The sequence below is a fragment of the Epargyreus clarus genome, unplaced genomic scaffold (assembly GCF_041222505.1).
Source record: "Epargyreus clarus isolate Ecla_fem2 unplaced genomic scaffold, WU_Ecla_fem_2.2 ptg000023l, whole genome shotgun sequence".
Classification (NCBI taxonomy): domain Eukaryota; kingdom Metazoa; phylum Arthropoda; class Insecta; order Lepidoptera; family Hesperiidae; genus Epargyreus; species Epargyreus clarus.
Genome location: NW_027332230.1, coordinates 14,439,402 through 14,454,807, shown reverse-complemented (window position 1 = coordinate 14,454,807; position 15,406 = coordinate 14,439,402). Strand labels below are relative to the sequence as shown.

The 15,406-nt window shown below is 35.1% G+C and overlaps 1 protein-coding gene across 6 annotated transcripts in view; it reads left to right on the top strand.

The window, feature by feature from the left end:
• The window catches only part of LOC140751664 (SH3 and multiple ankyrin repeat domains protein 3), a 274,179-nt gene that overhangs the window by 90,715 nt on the left and 168,058 nt on the right, over positions 1-15,406 (top strand). For 5 of the 6 annotated variants that reach the window (XM_073085643.1, XM_073085644.1, XM_073085648.1 and 2 more), the window contains one exon: positions 1,501-1,533. The exons of the other annotated variant lie outside the window; for it this stretch is intronic. The gene's annotated coding sequence lies outside the window, so the exon portion shown is untranslated. The remainder of the gene's footprint in view (positions 1-1,500; positions 1,534-15,406) is intronic. 6 annotated transcript variants of the gene reach the window in all.

Here is a 15,406-nt window from a genome sequence, read left to right as displayed (position 1 = left end):
TTTAAAAATATGTATATTCCTTCATATTACTTCTGTAAAATAAATTATGCATTATTTTATCAAAGTTTTATTGCTTTAAAGTACACTTCAAATTACTCTTAATTATTTGGTTGTTTATTGGCAGATTGAGTCAGGTTTGTACAAATTGTCTGTTACGATAACGGTATAGATATTTTCCCATTAATTTACGAGATGTCCTATCTGCTCCAACTTATAGTTTTATTAAATCGGTTTAAGTTAACGTTTAGATAATAATATCATCATTAATTATACATCGCCAATCGCATGTTTGCTAGCCTTGTCATGTAGCGGTGAGAATTAATCATTTTACTGCATCGCGTCGTGTTAATTCATGTAATATTAAAAGCCACATCTATCTATTAGTAATTCTATACATGATCCACTCAAGGGCCTGGGCAGGGCCGGATTTGGGGGAGGGCAGTCGGTACTCCGGTCACGGGGCTTCCTGAAAAGAGAGTCCCTCACAATAGAGAAAATCCAAATTTCGACGGGTCAGAAACTTTTGCGTATTTTTAAAACAGAATTTCCTTGCATTTTGGTGACAACTTACTTGCATTTAACTAATTACTACATTCTTTGTTGAACTTTATTTAGTGGTATTTTTAAAGGACCCAAAATAATTGTTCCTTTTAGTCGGCAAACAGTTAGGGGCCTCCGCTCCTTTGTTGCCCCAGGGCCTCGACATCTTCAAATTCGGCCCTGGACTTGCAACTAAAATAGACATAAACAATAGCCTCTGTTACACGTAATTGATGTAAGATTAGGAAGTGCGTTACTTACAGAACGTTCTCAAGAGAGCTCTGCATATAAATCTAATATTATTGGTGCAACCACGGCCGCACGATGCTACAATGTTTAATTCATGCAATATTAACAGGTAACCTGTCATGAATTTAATTATTAATCCCCTGTAGATAGTTTACACACAATACAAGCAACTATCGTGAGATTCTGGCACCTATGTATCTAATTAAATAGAAAATAACACTTTTCCGTAATTTTATCACGTTGCGGGTGCAATGGATGTAAAAAATGACACTAATACTCAGACCTAAAAATAAAATAGACAATTCAAAACCCTATTTGCTTAGAAAATTTTCGAAAGAATTATACTTATTTATTTATACTTATTTATTTTACGTTTTCGAAAGAATCTACTTTCCCTAATCTACATTTCTCGAAGAACAGACCTCAGACACACGTAGGTTTTAGGAAGCAATAATCAACTTCGAAAAATAAGAGTAACGTACCCTTCTTTTAAACCGCGCACCGTCAAGTTACACAACAATTCAAGCACTGATCTATAACTAAAGAACTAAACGCACCAAAACCATCCTAAACACAATAATACACTTCAAAATAATTCAGCGAGTGCATAGATTGTGCTCGTAACCGCATGTTCTGATGCAGCGGTCAGCATTATTAATTTAGCATGAGTATGCAACAGACAGACGTTTAATTCATGCAATATTGTTACAGGTTGCCGCTTCCGTGAGCGTCGCGGCTCGAGATGTAAGTTTATTCGCACTGGATGCGTTATGAGTATTAAGTATTTATTCGCTTATTGTTTGCTTTGGAATTTATTGAAGTGTGCAGTGAATTGACTACAGGCTGGGATTGTATTCCAGGCTTCTAATGTATGTATGAGGATACAAGCTTGTGCACTACGAAACATGTAGTAGGCACTAGGATTACCGTAAATTTGCACATATGAACATATACTATCTTTAACAACAAATACCATTTTTATTCTCAAGAATTCTCCCTAGAATTTCAATTTTTGTCGTGTCAGTATTTAAAGTATATTAAGTTCAGTGTGGTGGCTTTTACCATACCTTTGAAAAATAAATAGGACCAGCATAATATTCGGTCACATGCAACGCATTCTTTTAAAATTCTTACACAGGGACTTTGATTTTTTCCGAAACAAAATGTGTGATGGGCTCGCTAAGCAGAGCGTTTCCCGTGGTTTCGAGCTCGTTGCCTAAACAAGTAGACATCTAAACGATGAATTCCAGCTCTAGGCATTTACCCTCTTGTTTTTGTGTACATCCAGACACGATATACTTATGTGACTTTATTTATTCGCTGAAAGTTCCGCTCCAAAGTTTTATTTGCGCGGAAGCTGCATTAAAATCGCTTCAACAGTACCTTTAATAATTATATGAAACTCAAAAAAACCCCAGAATGGAATTTTTGCCTAGTAAGCGGCCTTTAATTTCAAAATCTCATAGATTTCAGTTGTACTTGTATAAACAAGTTGTCAATTAAACCCCGGGTTATATATCGCAGTTTACGGGTCGCGTGTTAATGTCATGTAAGCAACGTGTTATTGGAAGCGTTGTTGCGTGAGCCTCGCTGGGTGTAGGGATGGGATGGAGTGAAAAAATCGATTATTTGATGAATAATCAATTCCTTAATAATCGATTTTCCTTAAGTAAGAAATAGCTATAAGAAAGCGATTATCGTAGGCTGACTAAAAAAGGTCATGAATATTCTTGGCGAAAAAAACAGTACTCGCAAAAACAAATGTTGCTAAAAATATTTTTTTCATTTTTCATTAAATCGATTGTTTTTCACAAATATTATTTTTTTTATTTTCATTATCGATTATTACTGAAAAATAATCGATTATTTGTTCACATCCCTCGCTGGGCGTAGGTGGCGCTGCTTGCAACAGGCCATATCTAGTTACATTGTATAACTGTTTGCCGTATCGTACGGTATGCGGTAATATTTGTAATATCATCGGAAGGTAATCGTTACGGATAATTGAGTGATGGTACATAAAAAGCCGAGTGCGTGTCCGACTATGGATAATGTAGGGTTAAGTATTCAGGGTTTACAGCAGCAAAACGTTGGTTTTTCATAGAAATACTACATAAGAAAGAAAGGAGCTTAAGAATAGCAATGTTTAGCACCGCTGTGGTCCGTGGTAAGTGAGACCTACTTAACCAAAGCATTCCATATTAGTTCTCTAGGGTAACAAATGTAAAAATGCATCCGTGGCTGACTTCCGATAGGATTTCGATCTTATCTGGGATTAATTACAGAAGTCCATGCGGCAGTAGCCACTTACTATTAGATGGACTGCATGCTCGTTCGCTACTCTAATATCAAATAAAAAAACTTTTAATTCGAATATTTCGGATTCGATCTAAATAAGGCATCCCCGTAGCTGAAAATCAAAACACAGGACACAATTTACTCAACTTCAAAGCCCTTAGTATTTCACTAAGTATTGACTTCCACAAATACAAATTTAGTCTATCTTGTGACAATAGACTTTAAGACAAAGTCCCTACGAAGTTCATCTATTTCTGGATTCCGTTTTAATTAATTACATCAAACCTTTTGGCTGAAAGAGTTATTGATGAAAAACTATCAAACAGATTGATCCAGTGCCCAGTTATTACGTCATTAACAAGCGTATGAATAAACAACCGGGTTATTTAATCTTAGGACCCGGTGTTTAATGACGAACCGAGAAGTCCGAATAACCGGTTATTTCCGGAATTGGCTAGAACCGGGTGCATGTCCAACATGCATGCACTGTGCATATGTAGCATATGAAGCTAGTATTAGTGCTATGCTACCGTACTTGATGTAAGGCCTAAACAGCAGCTGTGGATAATTTAATTTCATACTTGTAACCATATGTTTGTATTAAATTAGAGGTATCTGTTCTTTCTTCCGTCTTCTGTGTGTTGTGTATACCATCTATTCTAGAAAATTGTGGCCATCTAAAATACAGAAATAGGGGAATATAAGTAATTTTTATGTTTACGTGCAAATTCATAGTAAAGTTCTATTAAAGTAAAGCTACAGTAAAAAGGTAAATATTTCATAAATTCATAACTGTTTCAGACTGAGCATGGGTTTCATCTTGGGGGTTTATGTCATGGACCACCACGCTGGTCTAGTGCGTATTGGTAGGCTTCTCACATCTTTGACAACTTATTTTTAAAAAACTTTCAGGCTTGGTGGTTTCCTCACAATGCTAAAGCAGGTGATAAAATAATGTCTAAAAAGTACACACAGTCATGAGTTATAGACATAGAAATTCCAATATTTCTTTATTTAATGCGTATTATTAATTGAATATTAAACATTCAATGTTTCGAGTTTGTTTCGGTCAAGCTTCGGCCAAAATTTTTCGGCTGAAATATCGGTTTCGGCCAGAAATCAGCCGAAACTATATATATAATAATGTATATAATAAACGATAGAAACGAAAGGTTCGCTTTTGATTTAGTCGGAAAAACCAATTTCGTTTGGTCTTTATTAAATACAAATGTCCCACAACCCTTTGTCATGAAATCCTGGAGGGCCAGATAAGATATAAGATTAGTTTATCATGAAATTGTGTTGTGACTTGTATTAATTTGGACTTGTTCCCGGAGGCATAATTAAATTGCTTATCTCGTAACGTCGGACCTCTCTGAGGGTGCGTTTATAGGGGCACCGGAAAGTGACCAATAGTAATTTGTATTGTTTAACGAGTAAATCTATTTTTAAAAACTGAAAATTTATTTTAAACAAAGCGTAATATTTTTGTTGTAGTAGGTATATTATAATACATATATGTACAGCTTTAAAAAAGGTTTCCATAATCGTTATATATTTTTAAGTATTATTATTGTTTACTTAGCTCTTTAGAGATTTTTTGTTTTTAAATAGTAGACACTTTACTATTACTTTGTCAACTAATAATGATTATATATATAAATATATTCCCGTTCCTGTATAGACATGCATATTTTTTTCGCATACTATGAAAAGTATATTGTACGTGATATAACTTGCCAATCTCCTAACTGCATATACCCCATCTACTACGTCAATTAATTAATCATTATACCAAAATCTATAAATAACAATTAGTCAAATTAGTTATTGTTAACGTTATCAAAATAGATACGCAGCCGTACTATGCTATTGTAGTAATTATCTCTGTAGCACTACCATGAGTTTACAAAAGTATTACTCGCTAGCGACTGCGTAAAATAAATGTATGAAAAATTGTACAGCGCCTCTGGTGGTGGTACTCGTAGAACTAAAATCCGTAGTGGCGTAACTCGATACGTAAAAAACCTATCGAAATCAAATCGCTAGCGAATGTCATTATGATCTATTGCCATACAAATTCGGTCCCATGAGTCATTAATTTGACAGACGTTGTCAAGAAATACCGTAACGATAGTAGTTATGTTATTCACTAGCAAAATGACAATAGTTTTCTATTTACAATTTCTATAGTGGCGTTTCTATGCCAACTCATGGTAGTGCTACTGAAGCACCAAGTTAATTCCCTACTCGTAATAATTAATCAAGTGTTGTCAATAATGTATGCAAAATGGGCAGTTCCCCTCGTCACTGCATTGCCACATGTCATTCCTATTGTAAATTGTGCGCATAACTAATTAGCACGTATTATTGTATTGATCAGTACTTTTGCATTTACCCCCGTTGTTGTTATTCATAATGTAATGTTTTGCCTACCAAAGATTTAAAATTTTACAATAACTATACAGCAATGATAGCCTAGTGGTTAAGAAACACGGCCTTTTGATCGAAGGGTCCGAGGTTCAAATCCCAGGCGTCTGATTTTTCAAAGTTATCTACGCATTAGAAATTAATTATCACTTGCTTAAAATGGCGAAGGAAAACATCGTGAGGAAACCTGCATACCTGAGAAATCTTAAAAAAAAAGTTTGCAAAGGTATGTAAAGTCTACCAAAACGCACCTAACCAGCAATGGGACAGTAATGGGGTGATTATTATGATGATGAATAACTCATACAAATAGGTTGTCCTTCGATCTTTGGTAAGTTCATTTTGGATAGATTGGTTATTAATACCGGACGTTAATGGAACAATTTAATGTTATGACGCGTCCACACGTTAGGTTTTAGCCACAAACTCCAAAATTCTACGAATGTTTGATTCGAACAAAAGCTTTGCTACACGCGCTCGTAAACCAAGTCAAATATTCTATCCACACGCTTGAATTTGTGACATCATTATGTCGTTAAGTTTTAAATGTATATTTATGTAATTATATCATTTCAATTTTTAATGATAATATTTATAATTAACAAATGATTGCAATTATTCATTATTTCCATAATTACAGTCACAATAATTTAAGACCTTGTCATAATAGCCGTATTTATTCATGTATATATTTTTCTTATGGTAGGATTTTGTTGAGTTGAATTAGATAATTTTTATTATAGGTACCCAGTACTTATATAAAATCAACATCAACATGAATGTTGCTCCATCTGCACCCTTGATAAGATGGATGATTATCATATACAAAAATATGAATAAAAATGAGAATACAATGTACATACAGAAATAAGTATTCAATATTAACTATAGTCTGATTCATAATTAGGTGTCCAAAATGTAAACAAAGAAATGTCACTGTCAAAATTAACAAGAAACAAAAACTTCAACAAACCCAAAAAAACGAAACTTTAACAAATATACACAATTTAAAAAAAACGCGTTATGTAAACGAGAAAACATTTGAGTTCGATCACAATCACGAAAATGAATAATATCAGCTAAAAACCTTAAAAACGACGGCACGAGAAATGTTTTGGATTCCGATTGTGTTACCATTATCACATTTTAATTTTCTACTATAAACTATGTTTTTTATTATTATTACTGTATGGAATGAAATTGAGGTGATATAAATATTAGAAAATTTTAATTAATTTTAATTTATTTAGATTATTATTTTATTATTGTTGTATTACTTTAATATCGACAAAAATAAGAAACTACCATTTCAAAGATATTGTCTTGATAGGTCAACACCTTTGTTTACATTTTGGACACCTAATTATGAATCAGACTATAGTGGCTTCAACCACTTCAGATTACAGAACATGAATTATGGTAAAACCCATATAGAAGTATATGAAAACATGATTAGCAAGCACTTATCTCATGAAGAAATAATAACAAAATAGATAACAAAACACACATTCTCTAAATTTTATATACGTGCGGATAAACTGTACAAGTCCGCGGGTTATTGTATTAATTCATGTCATTACCGCTGACCTTAGACCAAAAAACATAGATAGAGCTTCCTAAAAAGAGATTTGCGTCAAATTTAAAGTCGTTATCTAATTCAGCCGATTGCATTAAATACAAAACAGAATCCTTGTGTGGTTTTGTGAAGACAATGCAAATATATCGGCAACAAATACATACCTATTACTGGCTCATGACGAGTGTTAAGTGCACCTGCGCCCCACTTTGACGAGTCCTGTAAGGGACATTACTTATCCGAAGCATTCAAACTTAGCCCTTAGTTGTAGGAACGTATTCGTGGTCAAACTGCGATAGGAATCCAATCTTATCTGGGGTTGATTACAGACTTCCTTACGCGACAGTAGCTACTTACCAAAGGTGAACAGCATTGCATGCTAGTTTGTTAATTACTTCTATAAAGTAAAAAATACGAAAAATTCACAAAATCTAATTTACGTGTACTAATATTTTACCTTGCAAAAGTGTGAGTAGTACAACTCAGTTTTGCGTTGGCTTTATCTACCTTTTTTGGTCTCTGCTGACCCACAAAGTCCAAGCCCGACGTAATGGCATTACATCGCCTCATAATACTATACTCGATCACGCCAACTCATCGATTCTGTTACATCGAGTTCGCACGCGATCCTCGGACTTAATACTGCTTTTGGATTATGTGGCTTACTTGTAGCTTTGTTTAATAATGTTGTTGGCACTGATGGAGAGTACCGGATGCGATATTAACTCGATTCTCGATATTCAATATATTTTACGTTTCGTTTCTTAATTATTTTTGATCAGGGTTTCGATGATTTTGGATTGTCTCGTGATTTATACAGTTTTTTAAGATTTCGAGTAATTATCCATTTTTATTCGATTTGTTTTCTCCTTTTTATAGTATAGAAGCAAATAACATGCAATCCACCTGATCTTTAGTGGCAACTGCTGCCCAAATCTATAATCAACTGTCGATCAGATTACAGTTCTATTTGAGATCGGCCACAGATGCATTGCTTCGCCCTTGCCACCCTGAAGATTAATTACTTAATTCAGTTTGCAGCATACTTTTTATACAACACTGCTTTGTCCGTATTAGGTCCGTGAGATGACAATAAAATCACTTTTTTCTCATTTCGTCCACTTTGTAGCTACGAGTATTTTAATTCCAAAGTTTTTACCCGCAGACGAAGTCCGCAGGTCAATATGTACTGACCTTCATTGTATGCGAAATCAACTTCTTGAACAACATATTTTATCACAAGTCCTTAAGGCTCATTCATATGTAACAGGAGGTCGTGGATGAGGTCATCCTGGGTATCAATATCCAGTTAATAATGTACTTGATCACGCTAAGTCATCGTCTCTATGAAGTTCGCACGCAACGAGATCCTAAGGCAGACTGCACATTGGCAACTATAGCTCGGGCGACAATATTTAAAGGTATTAATCCTCTACTACTACTTGTCGCCTAGGTTACTGAACAACTGCTAAGTCGCTGCCACTGGGACGTCTAATAAATTAACTCTGTGGCCGATGTCAGGTATGACCTCAAACTTATCAGGAGTTGACAGATGTCCATGCGCGGCAATAGCCAACCACCAGGCGATTGCATGTTCTTTACCTACTTTATATTGTAAAGTGGAAATTATTAAAAAAATCCAGACTGCTTAGAAAAATATAGCTTATGGTTTCTACCACAGAAGATTAAAAATTTAGAAAAGTCTACTTTAGACGAATCGAAAAATACATCATTATGTTAAAATGGGATGTAGGGCATGCCAAAAAATAAACCTTCGATAAACACACACTTTCGAAAAACATTCCCTTCCGCAGTAAGGTTAAAAATAGCGAACTCATTCTAAGAATACAAATGTAATTAATCGCTGGTGAACTAACAACGAAATGAACACGTGAAAGTATCCCTCGGGGCCGACGCAAAGTTCTACATAACAGATCTATGGTTCTAACTTTATGTACCATAAATAACTTCGGCCTTCAGTGGAGCCTTGTAGCGAAGATCCTGTTATTCATTTCAGAGATAAAATCTGTAACACTACATGTTAGTTCGACGTATCGGATGTTCTTGTAAGGATTTTCAGCTGACGTATTTGGTATAACATAAATAGTGAAGTCGGGTCGAAATAACTAAATATTTGTATTGGCAGAAAAGGACTGGATCAATCTATCTTTAGGCGAGGTAGATTATGTGGAATACGTTGATCACTATTGAAGTATAGCTTTTCATTTGTAAGTACGTATTCGAATTATGAAAATTAGAATCAGAGATGGCGGCTTACTATCTCTAACTAGTAATTATGATAAAGCAAGAAGTCCTTGCTTTATCATAATTACTACATAAGAATATTTAACTGCATAAGAAATACTGCAAGACTGCATAAGAATAGTTAACTAAAAAGGTAAGTAATGTAGCCTAGCACAATTTAGGCGATTCTAACGATACCTGAGTTATTAAATTCCGTCGTTTGGTGGCAGGATGTGCCTAAGAATCAGATAAAAATACATACACTCAAAAAACGTTACCCAGACGGGTCAAAATTTATTTGAAATAACGACAGCGTTGAAAAATATATACGACTTAATTTTTAAAATATATCCTTTTATAATATTCTTTAATTGTAATTCAGTGTACCTATCAAAATATTTACATTAATTAATTTATCTTGTAATAATTAAATAATTTTATAATTAAATTAATCATTCGGATTATAAGTAGGTACTGTAAATCGATATGACTCGCAATAATTGATTGGGAAAATAGCAGGAAAATGTACCCTGCATATGTCGGTAATTCTATTACCTGTGTAATTCCGTTACACTGGCGATGAAAATGAGGGAAAATATTTCACGAGCGGGGTCAACAGCTACTCCTGTCAATCAATACTCCAATTAGGGAGTGTTTATTCGATGGCGTCTATCATTTGCAACGAGATTATAACGAAGTTCCATTCCCTGCGGAGATATGCTATTTCGAATTTCTGTGGTAAAAATCCCTATTTGATAAATAATTTCTAAAGATAAAAAATAATTGAAAAGTCTAAGTTTGCTTATTTAGTGGATTTATCGTGTGATTTGGAAATCAGGAAAACGTTTACTTGAATTCAAATTTTGCCCGCGCCTCCGCCTACGTCTAATTTATCATTGTAAAAAATATATGTGTTAATCCAGGTAATAAACTATCTTTGCGTGAAATTTCACCCAAATCGGGTTATTCGTTTTCTACTGAAAGAGTAACAAGCATCCATCCGTTTACATAAGTACAATATCAACCATAAATCTTAATAATCTCAATCAAACCTAAATCTTATGTTGTCTTAAAGTAACTGCTTTCCTAATAAGATAGATGTGTATTTCGAAAAAGTAGTATTTATTTATCCAATGGACATGGGCAGTTAACTAGAGACCTTTACAGCATTACCAGTTGGCAAGCGGAATAATCTCCAATGCCCGACCAAACATTTAATCTTTGACCCCCTGAGCCAGTCACATACTTAAACTCTTGAGTTTAGAAAGAAGCTCATTAGTTATAGGCTACTTTTGCATGTTATAAAAAGGTATAGGCTGCAACTATATTTTATCTTACTGCTGAATACTCCCTAACTAAGATCTAAGATCGTCTGGAACGCTTAAACAAAGTAACAACTTTAGTATGAAAGGACATTATGGAAGATTTTATCTGCAAAGTTTTTATTGTCACGCTTAGATATGAGCCTCTCCTCAAAACTGGCAGAACCTGGAGTGTATTTCCCCATGCTGCACCAACCCGGATTGATGGAGAGGGTATAGATTATAAACCAATGTTAAAGCATGAGTGAAACTTTAACCACTAGCGGTCACCCATTCAAATTCCGACCGCGTCTAACGTCGCTTAACTTTCAAGATCAGTTGAAACTTACATAAGCCGCGGAACTTAGCACTTCGAATTTTAGTTGACCGATATAGGTTTACTTACGCCGTTTTTATTTTACGCCGGTATAATATAAAGTTAGGATAATCAAGGTTAACTTGTCTTGAGCACCAGATATTTCAAAAGCGCTTACACTTGGATGAAAAGGGGCCTGAAGTGTTTTTCTCTCGTAATTCATTTCAGGCTGTCTTAACGAATTCGCGTTTGTCCGTGTCGCTTGGTGGTACTTCACTTAATATTGATTAATCTTATACATAAAATTCTTGCCTCACAGTGTTAGTTACCGTACCTACTCCTCCGAAACGGCTTTACCGATTTTTACCAAATTTTATATGCATTTTCAGTAGGTCTGATAAATCGGCTACTATCTATTTTTCATACCCCTAAGTAATAAGGGTTGTTCCCCCTTAATTTTTTTTTATTTATATGGCAACATAACGTTTGCCGGGTCAGCTAGTCTTACTATAGAAACTTTGCATAATAAAGTAGACATACCTATAGACTTTCGCGTGTTTAGGTTGTACCAATTATTTGTTACAGAGTGTAAAATAATCGTGTGCAAACATAACATTATGCGTATGAAGAAGTATATTCACTTACAACATATAATCTACCTACTAATACATATTTCGTATTTTCGTCTACACATAAGTAAGTATATAAACATTTTTAAACCAATTTTTTTTCGGAATTCACTACTTTAACGTTAATATAAATTTCGTTGTTATATAAATAGCTATATTCAGGTCATTGTTCAATAGTATATAACAGACTTTATCTCATAAGAATGCGTTGATGAACCATGGGATTCTGTTGGCAATTTACAGGAGGTTTCAGTCAGATCAGTGGGCCCGGCTTCCTAATACAAATATTGACTTAAGATCTCTTTGTAATTCTGTTTTTTTATATACAAAAAGGAACATAAGTAGACCTGGAATTTAGAAATCGTTTCCCAAGTATATTTATGTGTAAATGAGTGGCACCGTGCCGAACTTGAAGGCGTTTTCACGTCACATCGTCACTTGTCAAAGACAAGCCGATAAATTGCGGGGTATTTGAACCGTGGGGAACGCCCGCCCTCAGTCTCCGCACAAACGAGCTTTGTCACTCGTAGTTTTGAAGAACCTTTCTCTAAAGAATGTTTACTCTAATACAACATTTTGTTCTATTTTTGTAATTATGTACCAAATGTGTCTGACACCTGACGTTGAATGGTTTCAGACATCCATCCGACCCACTGTATGGTGCATGAGTGGTAATGCAGAATATGCTGGAGGTATGCCAGTCCATTGTTCTATATGTGTCATATAGCTACAGCTTGCCTCAAGCCCTACTGTTGCACACAGCTCTTTTCCGATAACTCCACAACGAGTCTTGAATCCAAATTGGTGCAACGTTAAGTTATAATTATAAGGAGTAAAACTCAATACAAACATTAACTTTAAAAAAAAAAGTTCAAAGTATAATATTATATTCCAGATTAAAGAAACGCCCATAGTAAACAAACTCAAACTGAATAAAAACAACAAAAGCTCAGAGCTCCGGTTCGTTTACGTAACTGATCATGTTGATGAACTCAAAAACTTGTTGGTTTTTCTTTTGACCATGCGCCGTCAGTGCCTGAGTAATCATACCGTATCATTTGATCTGAATGAAACAAAAGTACGTTGCATTTTGACCACAGAATAAGAAAACCATAGAAACGCTCATTAACAAGGTACACTCGTATATATTTAAGAGCTTGAATAAGCGTTATAGTCCGAATGATGAGAGTTGGACCTATATGTCAAATAGCTCATCACTAGAGGCTGATTAAGTAATATTGACACCTATTGTTAATAATCTTAGTTCTATGTCTCTTAAGGTACCGGAATTTACATTTCAAATTATTCAACTAATATATCCAACAACGTGTCATTATCACACTTCAATACCTGACACAATTATAACAATTTAGATTTTATTTTAAGGATAATGTTTCCAAGACGATAAGAACTCTGAAGCATATAAGTAGGTTTGAAGTTTGAACACAATGTCAAAAAAAACACCGTCAAAAAAAAATATATATATGAAAATAACGACCGGAAAAGCTGTGCTTAAATACTTCTCTGAAATTTGAACTCAGATCTCCGGAGTGGACAGCCGAATTTTCGCTTAATTTTACTATTACTAATTACGTAGGCATGCTCTATCTTATTCCTACTCTTAGTCACCGACCTTGCACGAAGTCTATTCGATAATCTACCAATCGTACCATTGCGGTTCGGAGATCGGACTTAACGGGATAGTTGGACTACATAGACTAATGGGCCAGACACGATTGTGAGGTTAATGCCTACGGCCGACGGACTCTGCGAGACATCGCAAGGGCAGCGCCAAGTTCATTGTCAAAGTAATGATTGAGGTTTAATAATTACGAAGCTAATACAAACTTTGTCCACTACAAACTTTATTACAATTGATTTAGCTTAATTACATTGAAATTAATTAAATATTGCAGTATTTTGAAGGTGGTATAACCTTTGTGGTTCGACTCAGAAGGCACCACCGCCACACCTCTTTCTGCATAATAAAAGCAGTGTGTAGCATGGCTATCGAAGGGGGTGGGGTCTTCACGAATAGCACCGCATATATGGCTGAACTTTGGTATTTAATTTTTCCATGGGCGGCAGTAGCCACATACCATCAGGTAACTGCATGCTCGTTTGTTACTTCTATATAATAAAAATCTCACTGTTAAGCCTGTAAAAGGCAAATAGAGTTTTAATTTAAATGGTTCATGAATGGTATGCCCTATAAAATTTGGTCGAAAGCTTAAAAAGTACAGCAGTACGAGTACAGTTACGAAACATTATTCAGCTTTTTTCATCCCGCTGCACTTCAGAGCAAGTAATAATATGTTGGTCCAGTTCAAACGAGTGTTATGAGACACTATATTTATTCATAAAATATTGTAAATTATTCGATAGTCAAATAATATTTCTTTTATACCGTAAAATGGGACTAAAGGATTATGTCGGACATGAATTCAGTTTTACCTATGGCAAACAGGTAATTGTTGAAGGGACGCATATAAATTGAAGTTCAGAAAACACTAAATAAATTAAAACAACATTTTAGTACTAAAATTCATAAATACATATCCTGTAATATAAGCAAAGTATCTGTCAGCACGCTACAGGTAGTACCAGCAGTGCGATGTCGGCTACAAGCACAATAAACAAGCGCCCGGATAGCATCAGATCGATAGCTCTAAAAGTATCAAACCGCTCCATGTTATAAATGTAGGTAAACTGGATAAGTTCAGTGTTATGGCCAGCTTAATCTGTGGCAGTCAAAGTGGACAGCGCAGTACAGTTACCAGCGGCGCGATGTTGGCGTGAGGAGCGCGATGTATATCCCGCGAACGATTAATGAGCGCTCCGATAACAGCCCGAGCGATAGATGTGGGGAACAGCGGTGGGATCTGTTTTATACGCGCTAATAAAGTTTCACGGTGAGTTTCGTACGGCATAATGATTAAAACAGTATTTTGATACTAAAATTCATAAATACATAATCTGTGGTATAGTCAAAGTATCTGTCAGCACGCTATAGGTACTAGCAGCGCAATGTCAGTTACAAGAACAATAAACAAGCGCCTGGATAACAGCAGATAGATAGCACTAGAAGTATCAAACGCCCGGACAACCGCTCCATGTTATAAATGTAGGTAAACTGGATAAGTTCAGTGTTATGGCCAGCTTAATCTGTGGCAGTCAAAGTAGACAGCGCAGTACAGTTACCAGCGGCGCGATGTTGGCGTGAGGAGCGCGATGTATATCCCGCGAACGATTAATGAGCGCTCCGATAACAGCCCGAGCGATAGATGTGGGGAACAGCGGTGGGATCTGTTTTATACGCGCTAATAAAGTTTCACGGTGAGTTTCATACGACATAATGATTACTGATGTACCGTGTGAAGTGATCAGAGGATATCAGTTTAATTTCCGGGCAGGTGGAAATGTAGTGATAATAAATATATGTTCTGGTTAAGCGTGTGTACTTTTCTTAGAGTGTACGTTTGATTAAATAATTAATTATATTAGTTTGCTAATTACACTTTTTACCCAATAGACTTTTAGGTACTTGGACGTTTTGCTACATAGCTTATAAAAAAGTAAAGCATTTTGTTTATGGTGCACTGAAATACATAGTTAAAAATTTAGGTACATATTTTCATTATTATTTATTTCATTACAATGGGGAAATAATGAGTTTAATTGCTGCATACCATGTTATAAATATAAGAGACTGTAACCGAAAATCGGTAATAAAATTATAATTTATCACAAGTTATTTTTCTGAGGCATTGGTTTGTTGTGTTGTGTATGTTAAGTGTGTAAAAATGCTTAAATTAATAATTGA